The sequence below is a fragment of the Hyla sarda genome, chromosome 1 (assembly GCF_029499605.1).
Source record: "Hyla sarda isolate aHylSar1 chromosome 1, aHylSar1.hap1, whole genome shotgun sequence".
Taxonomy (NCBI): Eukaryota; Metazoa; Chordata; class Amphibia; order Anura; family Hylidae; genus Hyla; species Hyla sarda.
The window spans coordinates 548,643,212-548,660,262 of record NC_079189.1 but is presented as its reverse complement, the minus strand read 5'-3'; the positions used below and the strand labels follow the sequence as shown (position 1 = coordinate 548,660,262).

The 17,051-nt window shown below is 42.6% G+C and overlaps 1 protein-coding gene across 9 annotated transcripts in view; it reads right to left on the bottom strand.

The window, feature by feature from the left end:
• The window catches only part of HOMER1 (homer scaffold protein 1), a 148,254-nt gene that overhangs the window by 102,865 nt on the left and 28,338 nt on the right, over positions 1-17,051 (bottom strand). The window lies entirely within an intron of this gene.

Sequence of the window (17,051 nt, the reverse complement as noted above, 5' to 3'; positions counted from 1 at the left end):
TCAAACATGGATGCCTGTTCTATGTCGAGGATGGATGAGCTTTCTTGGGCATCGTGGGGTATTACCAGAGTTTTGTACCTAACTCCAGGGCCGGACTGGCCATCGGGCACACCGGGCATTTGCCCGATGTGCCGGGCCGTCTTCCTGCTATTATCGCAGTTTGGCCCTGTTGGCCGGCCGGGCTGGCAGCGCGAGAGCCTGGAGTGGGAGGCAGAGACTAAAGCCGCTCGGCCTCCAGCTTCTATTTTTGTGCCCAGCTGTAGTTGCTGGGGACTCAGGGCAATTAAGTCCTGTACAGCCTACTCGCATTGGCCGTGCATTGACGCTCGCTCACGTCAAGCTCCCAGAATTCAAGGACCGGCGTCAGGTATTCTGAGTCCTGATGCTGGCCCTATGTATTCTGAGAGTGTGACGTGAGCGAGCATCATTACGCGGCGGCAGGCGGCTGTGCAGACCCTTATCTGGGTGAAGATGCTGCTCTGAATCCCCGGCTGGTACCTCTGTAGTTGCCAGGGATACAGGGCAGCATCTTCCCCCAGATAAGGGCCTACACAGCGGCCGGCCGCGGCGTAATGATGCTCGCTCACGTCACGCTCTCAGAATACCTAGGGCCGGCGTCAGGACTCAGAATACCTGACACCGGCCCTTGAATTCTGGGAGCTTGATGTGAGCGGGGGTCTAATCTGGGGGAACTACCTGCCTACTGGGGGGGGGGAGTTAATCTGGGGGTACTACCTACCTACTGAGGGGTCTAATCTGGGGGTACTACCTGCCTATTGGGGGGAGGGGGTGTAATCTGGGGGTACTACCTGCCTACTGGGGGGAGGGGGTTAATCTGGGGGTACTACCTGCCTACTGGGGGTACTACCTGTCTACTGGGGAGGTCTAATCTGGGGGTACTACCTGCCTACTGGGGGGAGGGGGTTAATCTGAGGGTACTGTTCATATAGTAAAAAACACACTGATCAACGGGATTGCTTATATCCAAAGTTTTTATCTTCTTTTCATGCGTAGTTTTTCAGCAAATACAGATAAACAAAGGATATTCACCCAGTGACTCTGAGCGAACAGTCCATAGATTAGGCTTTAGCAAGAATCAACCGCCTCCACCGAGGTCTCTTGTTCTTTTGCCTTAAAAGGGTACCTCTCATCAAAAAAACTTTTGATACATTATAGATTAATGTATGCAGAATAACTTCCCAATAGCATGTTATAAAAAAAATATGCTTCTTTCTATTTAATTTTCCACTTTGATAAAATGACCACTAGGGGTCTCCCTACCAGTGCTTTTTTTTTTTTTTTTTATAGATTTAAGACTCATGCAGGAGTCCTAAATCTCAGACTGCAGCTGGGACACAGACAAGCTCAACACTGCTCCCTGGCAGTGTGCAGTGGTGAGTTTGTCTGTGTCCCAGCTGCAGTCTGAGATTTAGGACTCCTGCATGAGTCTGAAATATATAAAAAAGGACTGGAAGGGAGACCCCCTAGTGGTCATTTTTTCAAAGTGGAAAATTAAATAGAAAGAAGCATATTTTTTTATAACATGCTATTGGAAAGTTATTCTGCATACATTAATCTATAATGTATCAAAAGTTTTTTTGATGAAAGGTACCCTTTAATCCAAAGCATCTCCTCGGGGCTGGAAATTGGGCAGTTTAGCGTACTGAGCGATGACCGTCAGGCGACGTTTCAGGAGTGTAACCTCCCTTTCTCAAGCCTCCTGGGGGTACTACCTGTCTACTGGGGGTCCTAATCTGGGGGTACTACCTGTCTACTGGGGGGGTCTAATCTGGGGTACTACCTGTCTACTGGGGGTCCAATCTAGGGGTACTACCTGTCTACTGTGGGGGTTCTAATCTGGGGGTACTACCTGCCTACTGGAGAGGAGGGGGTTAATCTGGGGGTACTACCTGCCTACTGCGGGGGACTACCTGCCTACTGGTCGGGGGGTCTAGGGTCTAATCTGGGGGTACTATCTGCCTACTGGGGGGTCTAATCTGGGGGTACTTCCTGCCTACTGGGGGGAGGGGGTTAATCTGGGGGTTCTACCTGCCTCCTGGGGGTTAATCTAGGGGTACTACCTGCCTGCTAGTGGTTAATCAGAAATGGGGTACACGTGACATGGGGGGAGAATGTGACATGGGGGAAATGAGACAGGGGGGAGGGATGGGAAGAATGTGACAGCGGGGGTGTGGGGGGGAGAATGTGACAGTGGAGAAGAAGGAGAATGTGACAGCAGGGGGGGAATGTGACAGCGGGGGGAGAAGAATGTGACAGCGGAGGGAGGAGAATGTGACAGCGGAGGGAGGAGAATGTGACAGCAGGGTGGGGAGAATGTGACTGTGGGGGGGGAGAATGTGTCAGAGGGGGGGAGAATGGGACAGTGGGGGGGGGGGGGGGAGTATGTGACAGCAGGGGGGAGAAGAATGTGACAGCGGGCTAGAGGTCAGCCCCTGTCACATTTTGGGCTAGAGGTCAGCCCTTAGTCATGGCGATAATACAGAGGACAGTGCTCGCTTATATACACTAAGTGTAAGTGGAAATAATTACCAGACCCTGTTGTGTATAGCGTCTGACGACAGATCAGTGGTAATAATGATAATAATAATAATGATAAATGATAATAGTAATGACAATGTTAGTGGTGCATAAGCTGTCATAGCACAAACAGCAACCATATATGGTTTACTATGTAGAAAACTAGGAGCCCAAAGTCAGAGCCCAATTAAATTGTGTTAGATGTCACTTAGATCCAACTGTAATTTCTGTTCCAGCGATATTATTCACACCTTTTTTTTTCTCCTCACATTTTCAAAGGTCTTTTGTGCTGCTTTGAAAATATGTGAAAATTCATTTTCGCGCCACCTTTGTTTTTTTTTCGCGCCAAGATTTTTTTCCAGCCATGTAGGATTTTTTGCCAATTTTTCCACCAAATTTTACATCCCAGAAAATTCTGGTGGAAACATCTCACAAAATATTCCATGGCTACTAGTGCCCAGACAAGCGTATAACTGTATAAATAAAACATTTCTGAGCTTAAATGTGAGTGCAGGTGCAGTGACCAAGAAGAAATATATATTTTTTTTTCTTAAATAACAATTTTCAATAATAATTACCGTATTTTTTGCCGTATAAGACGCACTTTTTCTTCCCCAAAACTGGTGGAGAAAAGTTGGTGCGTCTTATACGGCAAATACACATTAAAACCCTGTCCTATCGCAGCAGTCCCAGCGGCCATCAACGGCCGGGACCCGCGGCTAATACAGGATCACGGTGATGCCCTGTATTAACCCTTCAGACTCGATGATCAAAGCTGACCGCCACATCTGAAGCGAAAGTGACACTAACCTGGCTGCTCCATCGGGCTGTTCGGGACCGCCGCGGCATCCCAAACAGCTTACAGGACACCGGGAGGGACCTTACCTGCCTCCTCGGTGTCTGCTCCGTGCCAGGATCCCCTGCATGGCGGCGCTCCCCTTCGACGTCATCATGACGTCGCGCACGCCGTCCCGTCATCCAATAGGAGCGGCGTGCTTAGCAGCGTGCGTAGCGACGTGATGGCGGTGACGGAGAGCGAGGATACCGGGCAGCAGAGACGTTCCGGAGCAACGGGGACACCGCGACAGCGATGGAGGCCGACATCCAGGGCAGCGGTGACGAGCGGTGACGGGTCCGGAGCAGCGGGGACACGTGAGTATTACCTACTATACCAGTGGTCTTCAACCTCCGGACCTCCAGATGTTGCAAAACTACAACTCCTGGCATGCCCGGACAGCCAACGGCTGTCCGGGCATGCTGGGAGTTGTAGTTTTGCAACATCTGGAGGTCCGCAGGTTAAAGATCACTGTCCTATACTTTACATTGTATTTGGTTCAGAATCTTTTTTTTCTAGATTTTCCTCCTTTAAAATTGGGTGCGTCTTATATGCCTGAGTGTCTTATATGGCGAAAAATACGGTATTTATTTTTTTTAATAAATACTTATATAACACATTTTCCCCAAAAAACAAAGAAAAAAACCAAACACAATAAAACTACAACCATTTCTGGGATTTCTACACTATCAAAAAGCTGGTGTGAAATTTTTTTATGCAAACTGGACTCTCACCCCTTTGAAAATATCATGTAAAGCAGACAATATACGTGGACACGCCCACTTTTACAAAACTGACGTGAACAGTGTAAACCGCCGCACAAAGCTCTTTGAAAATGCGGTAGATATTTTTGCACCAAAATTTTGGCACAAAATTTATTTTTTGGGCACAAAATTCTTTGACAATCTCCCCCAGTCTGTGTGTGAAATTCACACCAAAAGATGTGTGCAGGTCAGCGCATCATACCCAACAATGGTCAAACAATACTAATATTGGACGACAGAGGGTCATCTCTATAATGTAAGTTGTATTGCCTCAGCCTAGGGACAAAGCATGACATGAAATTACCTTACTAACTGTAAGAGGTATATACGTACGCTTGGTCAGCATTAGCGGGTGGTAACCAAAAATTGCCTAACTACATCCAAACAGAAAAAAGTTAAGGAACAAAAGTGCAAAAAAGTAAAAATTGAAACAGATGATCCACACAAAAGAAACATGTGGTAAGCTATGGAAATGACTAACAAATATACTGTACATTAAATAATTTCTGTAATTGAGTCCGTCTGGCACACGGGAGTTCAGGGACAAGATCCAGAATACCTCCTGTGTATAAACCAGACATGCCCAATCCCCTCCATGGCGAGGCTGCTGTATTTTCTCAATGCCAGTAATGCATATGCCAGAGCTGTCACCACCATGTATGTCATGGATGTGTTTTGAAAGACCAGAAACTGATCTTGTGTTAAACATAGTAGATATAGGTGCGCTACCTCTTAGATGTTCCAATATGCTGGTCTTGAGCTTCCTAATTGTGCACCCTACATATTGGAGGTGGCATGTTTGGCATGTGATCAGGTATACCAGGTGCCTGGTGTTGCAATTTATTAGTCCTTTTATAGGGAAAGTTCTCTTTGTCACTATGGATGAAAAATGCTTAAAGGGTACCTCTCATCAAAAAAACGTTTGAAATATTATAGATTAATGTATGCAGAATAACTTTACAATTGCATGTTATTCAAAAATATGCTTCTTTCTATTTAATTTTCCACTTTGAAGAAGTGACCACTAGGGGTCTCCCTACCAGTCCTGGCAGCAAGCATTTCAGACTCATGCTGGAGTCCTAAACACTACGAGCTGCCAGTCTGCTTTGTTCACAAAGGAGAACACTCAGAGCTGCCAGCCAGCTTTGTTCACAGCCTGTTTGGCTGTGAACAAAGCAGGCTGGCAACTCTAAGTGTTTAGGACTCCAGCATGAGTCAGAAATGCTTGCTGACAGGACTGATCGGGAAAAATACAATAGAAAGAAGCATATTTTTCATTAAGATGCTATTCACTAGGGGACAATTGATCTCCAAGAGATCTTGCCCTCCTAGCCACATATCTCACACCCGATTGGAGGATTTTTGCCATGGTGGGGTCCTGATGAAGAACTGGAAGGTAATTTTGAGTAATGTTACGTATGGAATCCAAGTCAGCTGAGAACGGTGTTGAGAATGTAATTACTTGGGAGGAGAAGGTACTGTTTTTTCTTTGTTTTCTGGTAGTTTGTGATAAATATTGATTCCCTGTCTTTGTATCTGCTATTGCTTTTACTCTGGTGAGAATACTGGATTGGTATCCTCGTCTACGCAGACGTGTTTCAATTTCCTTGGCTGTGCTTTCATACATATCCAGGGAGGAGGATGCCTTCCTAGCCCTGACAAACTCTCCAATGGGCAGATTTTTGACAGTGTGTCGTGGATGACAGCTGTGTGCGTGTAATATAGTGTTGCCAGAAGTTGGCTTGCAATACAGACTGAGAGTGACGTCAAGGAAATTGATGATGTTATCCTCTAAACTACACGTGAAAGTTAGGTTGAATGTATTGTTATTATTATCCGGCCATGTGAGCGCACGAGCAAGGTAAAGTACAGGGTGGATGTCAGTTCGCGCAGCAGCACATAGTACCTCCAGATCGGCCATAGGCACAGTGAATATAAAGCGTGAAATGAATGTATGCCCGCACGTCAACATGCAGAGGTACAGGACCGGCTGTGAATGCATCATGTGAACACATGTTACTATTAGTATGACATTGGGTAAGGTGCTCATATATATCATATATACCAGTGACATGATAAACGATAAATGGTATAAAACATGTGGTTTCATCAGAAGCTATGCACGACAGGGATACGCTGGCCTGGTAATTATTCCACCTTACACTTAGTGTATATAAGCGAGCACTTTCCTCTGTATTATCGCCCTGACTAAGGGCTGATCTCTAGCCCAAAACGTGTCGGGGCGTTTGTTTTTATGCACCCGGCTGTTTTTGGTTTTAGAAACCATGTTTTAAGGACCTATTAAAAGTAAAGTTTTAACTGCCAGGCGCGGGAGCTGGCAACCATTCCTTTCTGCCTATCTACACAATATACTGTGGATGTCCATAAATGACTACTTGAATTGGTGAGTGAGCTGAGTTGCATCTGCTTTTCTTTGTCTTACAATATACCGCCTCCAACACTCATGCTCCTCTGTATGACTACTAGTAAATTACAGAATCCATACTATATCTAGCTTGAACTGGACATTCATGCTCAGTCATTTTTGCATTTTACCTGTTACATAAAACATGGACAATTCACCTGAATATGTTAATGTACCATAACTATTAGCTAACATCTCACTATTAAATAATGCTGAAAGAAAGTCTAATGTGATTAACATATTTTCAAAAAATGCCCAAGGCAATGTCCCACCCAACATGAAACAACTAACTGGGACTTAGAACGTCTAAAAACACAACAGCTAAAAACATGGTGGGACGCCACCGCTCTGACACAATATGTAGAGCAACAGATGATCCCCAGAGGATTGAGTATCAGAAAACGATCGACTACAGTCTATCATGACATCTTTACCGTCGAATGGAATGATATCTTGAGCGAATGCTCTTTCAAGCTGATGAAATTGATCATAAACCGGGAAGAGAAAAAAAATAGCATAGCTGGAACATAATATTGTCTCGATAACAGAATCTCTACAACAGTACAATAATCTCCCAGAATTTATAGATTTACAAGAAAAAAAATTAATCAAAACCTAAGCAAACTGGAGGAATCCATCAAAACACTCAAATAATCCAAATTTACAGGGATGTCAAAGACTACTCTAATAATGAAGTCTATACATGATATAGAACGAGACATAATACTCCTCGTTCTATACTGAAAAACCTCAACAACAGAACCAATACAGTAAAGAAAAATGTCAGTTTCACATCATCAGAAAACGAATCTATGGATTATGGCACAGATGTTTCAGATCTCGAGGAAGATTGTAATTATGATGGAGCAACTTCAGTTCACTACCAAAACAGACAAACACAACAACAGGTCAGAACCAACCAGGATTTTTTAGAGGCGGGCACAAAAAAAAAAAAAACAGAACTGCCCCAAAAAGAAACAGAAAACATAGAAGAGCAGGGCGCAAACACAAAAACAAGGTACACCAGATATCGGACGAAACGGACATAATGATACACACACAAGGAGATCTGTCCGTGGTCAATTTATCAGCTTCGATATTAAGTGCAAAACAGTTACAGGTCCTCTCCATGGAGCTTAAAGGGGTATTCCATATTTTTTTTTTATTTGACTATGCTACAGGGGCTGTAAAGTTAGTGTAGTTCATAATATAGTGTCTGGACCTGTGTGTGACGGTTTTCTCACAATTCTTATGTGATTTTCACCCCAATATTTATTTTAACAGCATACAAAATGACTGTTGTCTCAGATTTTTCCCAGGTTGCAATGCGGCCAAGACCTGACTCACTAGTCAGCTGATGACAGGGAGCCTGTCTGCTTCAATGGGTGGAGTGATCGCTTGGTGGGAGAGAGAACAATCTGCAACAAATGCAACAGCTGTAGGCACCCTGATTAAAAACCACAGGTCTTTTGAATGGATGCAGCTCATTTATGTTTCAATGGGTGGGGTGGCTGATGTGTGGGAGGGAGGAAAATGGAATTATGTGATTTGTAGTAAAAAAAAAGAAAACTGAAACAGGAAATACCAGTTCACAAAAAACTAGCCTCAGTATTATGGTAATCTCATGACATCGCTATTTAGCCCTAAGACAAGTGCAGATCCGTCCTAAGCATGTCCATTACTGCCTGCCAGGTACGTACTAAAATCACCTTATGGTGGATAACCATAACACACAAAGAAGTGATTTATACCAGATCATAAAAGTCATTAATAAATTTGTCATAGCCATAACTGTCAAGAAACACTTTTCCACTTCTGAAACCTGTTTGGAGGAGCCTGAGTCTAACACAAATGACCACATACCCTGTTTGAAGAATACGGCCACAAGCTCTCTTCCACTACATGCATCCTTCCAAGATCAGAGCACACTGTTAAATCTTATTGACCTTCAGAACCTATCACAGGAAGATATATCCACAGAATGGAATAGCACTACAGACATATATATATATAACATCTAATCCGTCACTCTATCCTGTAGGTTCTAGATGTGACTCGATGGACACCTTTCAATTGAGAGTGGAACATGACCTAAAAGAATTAACTAACATGCATGTCCCTCTTAAACAGAATCTGAACCATGCTCAACGGAAGGCTCTGGATGAATTAACTAAAAACACTCATATAGAAATCCGACAAGCGGACAAGGGGGGGGATCCGTTGTAATACTCGATTAGAAACTATATGAAAATCTGATAATAGAACAATTATGCGATACCACTACCTACAGACCCTTGCCCATCAATCCCATCAAACAAGTCACCAACAAACTAGGCCACATATTGGATGAGGGAGTGACATTGGGGATAATTAATCAGAAGCAATGAGAATATCTAATGCCACATTCACCTAAATGTCCAGTGTTTTACAGTTTCCGCAAAACGCATAAAAATGTGTTCCCACCACCTCTCCGCCCTATAGTGACCGGAATAGACTCCGTTCTCGAAAGGATAGGATCCTGGTTGGATCATCTACTACAGCCCCTTGAAAAAAGAACTTTGGGGTATATTAAGGACACCTAAACATTATTGGAGGCTGTTAATTCCATACCTTGGTAAAGCCAAAACAAATGGATGTCATGCGATGTATCAGCCTTGTACACCTGTATAACGCATCATAAAGCCATTGAAGCAGTTGAGTACCACTATACAGTGGCACTTTGACAGTATGTTTTACAGGTTCTACATTTTATTCTAACCAACAATTTATTGATTTAATGGGCAGTTCTTTCTACAGCTGCTTGGTTGCCCGATGGGAGCAAAGTTCTCCCTGTCACTAGCCAATCTTTACATGTCACACTGGGAGGAGGTCTACCTCTATGCGGCCATCAATACCCACCATTCCTTGGTGGGGTGGTACGGCCGTTAAATTGACGACCTCCTCCTCATGTGGACGGGCAGCACAGCACAAGCAAATGCTTTCAAACAATACATTAATAACAATACATTCAACCTAACTTTCACGTGTAGTTTAGAGGATAACATCATCAATTTCCTTGACGTCACTCTCAGGGGAGACAGTGTCACACAAACCATACATACCAGTCTGTATTGCAAGACAACTTCTGTCAAAAATCTGCCCATTGGAGAGTTTGTCAGGGCTAGGAGGGCATCCTCCTCCCTGGATATGTATGAAAACACAGCCAAGAAAAATTGAAACACGTCTGCGTAGACGAGGATACAAATCTAGTATTCTCACCAGAGCAAAAGCAATAGCAGATACGAAGACAAGGAATCAATATTTATCACAAACTACCAGAAAACAAAGAAAAAACAGTACCTGCTCCTCCCAAGTAATTACATTCTCTACACCGTTCTCAGCTGACTTTGATGCCATACATAACATTATTCAGAATCACCTTCCAGTTCTTCATCAGGACCCCACCATGGCAAAAATCCTCCAATCGGGTGTGAGATATGTGGCTAGAAGGGCAAGATCTCTTAGAGATCAATTGTCCCCTAGTGAATACCATGACATGACACACCCACAAAGGACACATGGCTTTCCACCACTGGGTGCTCCAAAGCCAATCAGCCTTGATGTCCTATGTGCAAGTTTGTGACCACTACTAAGCAGTATCAAAGAGAACTTTCCTTATAAAAAATACTAATAAATTGCAACACCAGTCATGTGGTATACCTGGTCACATGCCAAACATGCCACCTCCAATATGTAGGGTGCACAATTAGGAAGCTCAAGACCCACATAGCGGAACATCTAAGAGGTAGCGCACCTATATCTACAATGTTTAACACAAGATCAGTTTCTGGTCTTTCAAAACACATCCATGACATAAATGGTGGTGACAGCTCTGGAATATGCATTACTGGCATTGAGAAAATACAGCATCCCCGCCATGGAGGGGTTTGGGCACATCTGGTTTATACACGGGAGGCATTCTGAATCTTGTCCCTGGACTCCCGTGTGCCAGACGGACTCAATTTCAGAAATGATTTAATGTATATTTATAAGTCATTTCCATAGCTTACCACATGTTTCTTTTGTGTGGATCATCTGTTTACATTTTTACTTTTTTACACTTTTCTTACTTAACTTTTTTCTGTTTGGATGTAGTTAAGCAATTTTTGGTTACCACCCGCTAATGCGGACCAAGCGTACGTATATACATCTTACAGTTTGAGGTAATTTCATATTAACACTATGTCATGTTTTGTCGCTAGGCTGAGGCAATACAACTTACATTTTAGAGATGACCCTCTGTCGTCCAATATTAGTATTGTTTGACCATTGTTGGGTATGATGCGCTAACCTGCACACATCTTTTGGTGTGAATTTCACACACAGACTCTGTGCATAGATGCTCTATGATTTGGATCTAAGTGACATCTAAGGCAATTTAGTTGGACGCTCACTTTGGGCTCCTAGTTTTCTACATAGTATACGATACATGGTTGTTGTTTGTGCTATGACAGCTTATGCACCACTAACATTGTCATAACTATTATCATTTATCATTATTATTATTATCATTATTACCACTGTTGAATCCAATGGTGTTGCCGCATTTTGCCTTATCTCAATGTGTTTGAATTTCATGTTATAGATTTCTATATACATGAACACTTGAAACCAAATATTTTATACCATTTATCGTTTATAATGTCACTGGTATATATGAGCACCTTACCCAACGTCATACTAATAGTAACATGGGTTTAACACTGATTAGTGTTCACATGATACGTTCACAGCCGGTCCGGTACCTCTGCATGTTGAAGTGCAGGCCGACATCCATTACATGTTTTAACAAGGCCTGCCCGCTCATACAGCTGAATACTCTGGCTGCTATTGAATGCTGTATATTCACTGCGCCTACAGCCGACCCGGAGGTACTATGTGCTGCTGCGCGAACCGACATCCAACCCGTACTTTACCTGGCCCGTGCGCTCACATGGCCGGAACTGTCGTCAGACGCTATACACGACAGGGATGCGCTGGTCTGGTAATTGTTCCCACTTACTCTTAGTGTATATAAGCGAGCACTGTCCTCTGTATTATCGCCATGACTATGGGCTGACCTCTAGCCCGATACATGTCGGCGCGCGGGTTTTTATGTACCCTGTAATTTTTGTTTTAGTACCATATTTTAAGGACCTATTAAAAGTCAAGTTTTAACTGCCAGGCGCGGGAGCTGAACCACCATTCCTTTCTGCCTATCTACACTGCTAAATCTGCTAAAAGTCAACGTTTTTTTTTTTCAAGGCGCATACTTATGCACCCTTTCATCTTATTGGGTAGCATTAAGGTTTCACCTGTGAGGCCGGCTATATATTAACCAACCAGAGTGGGGCTTGTAGCCTGTCTCCCCCCTCCAATTGTATGTGTGCTTAACCCACACTGGAGGTGACTGGGGAGCAGACTGCAAGTCAGACCTTATGCTGCTGTAATTCAAACTGGCTCTTTTTTTATCTGGCCAGACAGGTTAGTGATAGGTCCGGCACCACTTGAGAAACCTTGGCGTGGTGTGCGGGCTCAGGGCTTCATATATGGATACACTGGCTAATGTCTCAATTTTACATCAGTTTTGAGGGTTAGCTAATGTCATTGTTTACATTTACCACAGGAGTGAAACCAAATTGTGGTCGAGCACCTCTTATCATCTTAGACCACACTAATGTAATTATTGGATGTCCATACTTGGATTGGTGAGTGAGCTGAGTTGCATCTGCATTTCTTTGTCTTACAGCTAGTATATACCTCTATATGGTCCTGTATATAGTCACTTATATGGTATATATCCTGTGTACAGCTAGTATATACCTCTTTATGGTCCTGTACATAATCTCATATATGGTATATATCCTGTGTACAGCTGGTATGTACCTCTATATGGTCCTGTATATATTATCACTTATATGGTATATAACCAGTGTACAGATAGTATATACCTCTATATGGTCCTGTATATAATCACATACAGTACAGACCAAAAGTTTGGACACACCTTCTCATTCAAAGAGTTTTCTTTATTTTCATGACTATGGAAAATTGTAGATTTACACTGAAGGCATCAAAACTATGAATTAACACATGTGGAATTATAGGCATAACAAAAAAGTGTGAAACAAGTGAAAATATGTTATATTCTAGGTGGAAAGTGTCCCCAAGTGCAGTCACAAAAACCATCAAGAGCTACAAAGAAACTGGCTCACATGCGGACCACCCCAGGAAAGGAAGACCAAGAGGATAAGTTCATCGGAGTCACCAGCCTCAGAAATCGCAGGTTAACAGCATCTCAGATTAGAGACCAGGTCAATGCCACACAGAGTTCTAGCAGCAGACACATCTCTAGAACAACTGTTAAGAGGAGACTGTGTGAATCAGGCCTTCATGGTAGAATATATGCTAGGAAACCACTGATAGGGACAGGCAACAAGCAGAAGAGACTTGTTTGGGCTAAAGAGCACAAGGAATGGACATTAGACCAGTGGAAATCTGTGCTTTGGTCTGATGAGTCCAAATTTGAGATCTTTGGTTCCAACCACCGTGTCTTTGTGCGACGCAGAAAAGGTGAACGGATGGACTCTACATGCCTGGTTCCCACCGTGAAGCATGCAGGAGGTGTGATGGTGTGGGGGTGCTTTGCTCGTGACACTGTTGGGGATTTATTCAAAATTGAAGGCATACTGAACCAACATGGCTACCACAGCATCTTGCAGCGGCATGCTATTCCATATGGTTTGCGTTTAGTTGGACAATCATTTCTTTTTCAACAGGACAATGACCCCAAACACCCCTCCAGGCTGTGTAAGAGCTATTTGACCAAGAAGGAGAGTGATGGGGTGCAGTGCCAGATGACCTGGCCTCCACAGTCACCAGACCTGAACCCAATCGAGATGGTTTGGGGGTGAGCTGGACCGCAGAGTGAAGGCAAATGGGCCAACAAGTGCTAAGCATTTCTGGGAACGCCTTCAAGACTGTTGGAAGACCATTTCAGGTGACTACCTCTTGAAGCTCATCAAGAGAATCAGTGTGCAAAGCAGTAATCAAAGCAAAAGGTGGCTACTTTGAAGAACCTAGAATGACATATTTTCACACTTTTTTGTTATGTCTATAATTCCACATGTGTTAATTCATAGTTTTGATGCCTTCAGTGTGAATCTACAATTTCCATAGTCATGAAAATAAAGAAAACTCTTTGAATGAGAAGGTGTGTCCAAACTTTTGGTCTGTACTGTATATGGTATACAGATCCTGTGTAAAGCTAGTATATACCTCTTTATGGTCCTGTATATATAATCACTTATATGGTATATATCCTGTGTACAGCTGGTATGTACCTCTATATGGTCCTGTATATAATCACTTATATGGTATATATCCTGTGTACAGCTAGTATATACCTCTATATGGTCCTGTATATAATCGCTTATATGGCAAACAGATCCTGTGTAAAGCTAGTCTATACTTCTATATGGTCCTGTATATAATCATTTATATGGTATATATCCTGTGTACAGCTGGTATGTACCTCCTATATGGTCCTGTATATAATCACTTATATGGGATATATCCTGTGTAAAGCTAGTATATACCTCTATATGGTCCCGTATATAATCACTTATATGGTATATATCCTGTGTACAGCTAGTGTATACCTCTATATGGTCCTCTATATATTATCACTTATATGGTATATATCCAGTGTACATCAAGTATATACCTCTATATTGTCCTGTATATATCCAGTGTACAGCTAGTATATACCTCTATATGGTCCTGTATATAATCACTTATATGGTATACATCCTGTGTACAGCTAGTATATACCTCTATATGGTCCTGTATATAATCCCCTTTTTGGCTCCACCTTCACATGGCCACATCAATGACCGATGTGGGCTGCTTAGTCTAAAATGCCCGGGCCTATTTTCGGTCCCAGTTCGGTCCTCCCTAACTCTGTCAGTATTGCAGCTCCGCTGACTGACCTTACAAAAGGAAAAAAATTAGTGATGATACAATGGTCCAGAGGCAGAAAAGCCAGTGCTGATAGCACCAAAGTTTTCAAAGGAGTTTATAGTTCAAACAGATGCCTTTAGGCTTCTCTCAGACCACGCCCCAATAAAGTGGATGAGTCAAAATAAAGGGAATAATGCTAGGGTAATACCTTGGTTCCTGGCATTACAGGACTTTGATTTGTGGTACAACAGATCAAGGCAAATGTCATATTAATGCTGATGCCCTGTCAAAAAAACACTCTTTGGCAGGGGTAGGCGCCAGACTCCTTGGCTTTAGGCAAAGGGGGGATGTAAGTAAGCAGCTAGTAAAATAGTTGATGGGAGATATGTATCACTTAGGCTTTCTGCCTCAGTGACATAAGACTGGAACTTGTGTCCGGGTTTTTGGAGTGACTGAAGGTTCTGGAGATAAACTCCCTTCCATAGTCCAGTTCTGGTGAGTGTTGGAGTCCTGACCCTCATCTCACAGGTGTGCGAGCACTGCCAGGTAGGAGTTGGTCTGAAATAGATAGCTTGTCTGTGGTGTGTTGGATATTGATTCACTGCACCAAAAAGACTGGCTTTGGAAATGAACTTGGGACTGAACTTTGGGACAAAAATTTACAAAAGTTTACACTTATGTAAAGAACCTGATGTGAAGGACATTTAATTTTCTGTTATACCACATGCTGCAAGCACAACGTGTTATTACAAAAACAAGGACTACTGACATCTGCCCGTATGGTAAGAATACAAGAAAAAGAAGATACTAAAACAAGGTGCACACCACAATGGAATGAACAAAATATTACTGAAGTTCATTAAACACATAAAGAAAACACTACATATAAACATTTTAACCGCTCACATGGTAGCACACTACAGAGGCGGCAAAATGCACACCCTTAAAGGGGTACTCTGGTGAATAACTATTGTTTTCTTATCAACTGGCTCAAGAAAGCTAAACAGATTTATAAATTACTTCTATTGAAAAATCTTAATCCTTCCAGTACTTATCAGCTTCTGTATACTACAGAGGAAGGTTAGTTTTTCTTTTCTGTCTGACCACAGTGCTCTCTACTGACACCTCTGTCTGTCTCAGGAACTGCACAGAGCAGGATAGGTTTGCTATGGGGATTTTCTCCTGCTCTGGAAAGTTCCTGACATGGAAGAAGAGAACACTGTGGTCACACAGAAAAGAAATTCAAAAAGAAAAGAACTTCCTGTGGAGCATACAACAGCTTTTAAGTACTAAAAGGATATGAGCCAGTTCTTGAGCCAGTTGATATGTAAAAAAATTTTTTTCACCAGAGTACCCCTTAAAGGAGCACATGCAAGTGTATTCTAAACAGCAACACAGGTTTACCAAATTGTACATGAAAAAAACAATGAAAATAAATGTGGCATAACAACATGGTAACAAATGGTCCCACAATAGCAGCAATCCAACAATACTATCAAGTACTAAACCTTACAACTATTTGTTATAATAAACCATAGTAGTGTGTATACTGAATTATACTATGTCACCTGTTCCATAAGTCCAAGTCACCAGTCAGAAGGTAGAAGAGGTATAGATACGGCCTATATTGCGGTTCATGATACACTTGCATGTGCTCTTTAAAGGGGTATTCCAGGAAAAAACTTTTTTTATATATATATATCAACTGGCTCCAGAAAGTTAAACAGATTTGTAAATTTCTTCTATTAAAAAATCTTAATCCTTTCAGTACTTATGAGCTTCTGAAGTTAAGGTTGTTCTCTTCTGTCTAAATCCTCTCTGATGACACCTGTCTCAGGAAATGCCCAGTTTAGAAGAGGTTTGCTATGGGGATTTGCTTCTAAACTGGGCGTTTCCTGAGACAGGTGTCATCAGAGAGGATTTAGACAGAAAAGAACAACCTTAACTTCAGAAGCTCATAAGTACTGAAGTAATTTACAACTCTGTTTAACTTTCTGGAGCCAGTTGATATATATATATAAAAAAGTTTTTCCTGGAATACCCCTTTAAGGGTGAGCATTTTGCCCCTTATGTTTGCAGTGTGTTCCCATGAGAGCGTTTTTAATGTTAATGTGTAGTGTTTTCTGTGTTTAATAAACTTTAGTAATATTTTGTTCATTATACTGTGGTGCGCATCTTGTTTTAGTGCCTTCCTTTTCTTGTATTTTTATCTGCAATTGTCAAGGGACATTGGGTTGCCCCCATAGAGGATATTTTTTAAAGGTTGGAGCCCTAATTTTCTCTATATATTTGCCTGTATTTGTCTGTTTCCTTAGTGGAGACTGTATAAAGGGGTACTCTGCCCCAGACATCTTATCGGCTGCGGCACCCCAGACATCCAATGCACGGAGCGAACTTTGTTCTATGACGAAAGACTGGGAATGCCAGGCGGATGCTCGAAACGTCTCAGTCACACCCGCTCGTGATGTCACAGCCACACCCCTTAATGCAAGTCTATGGGAGGGGGCGT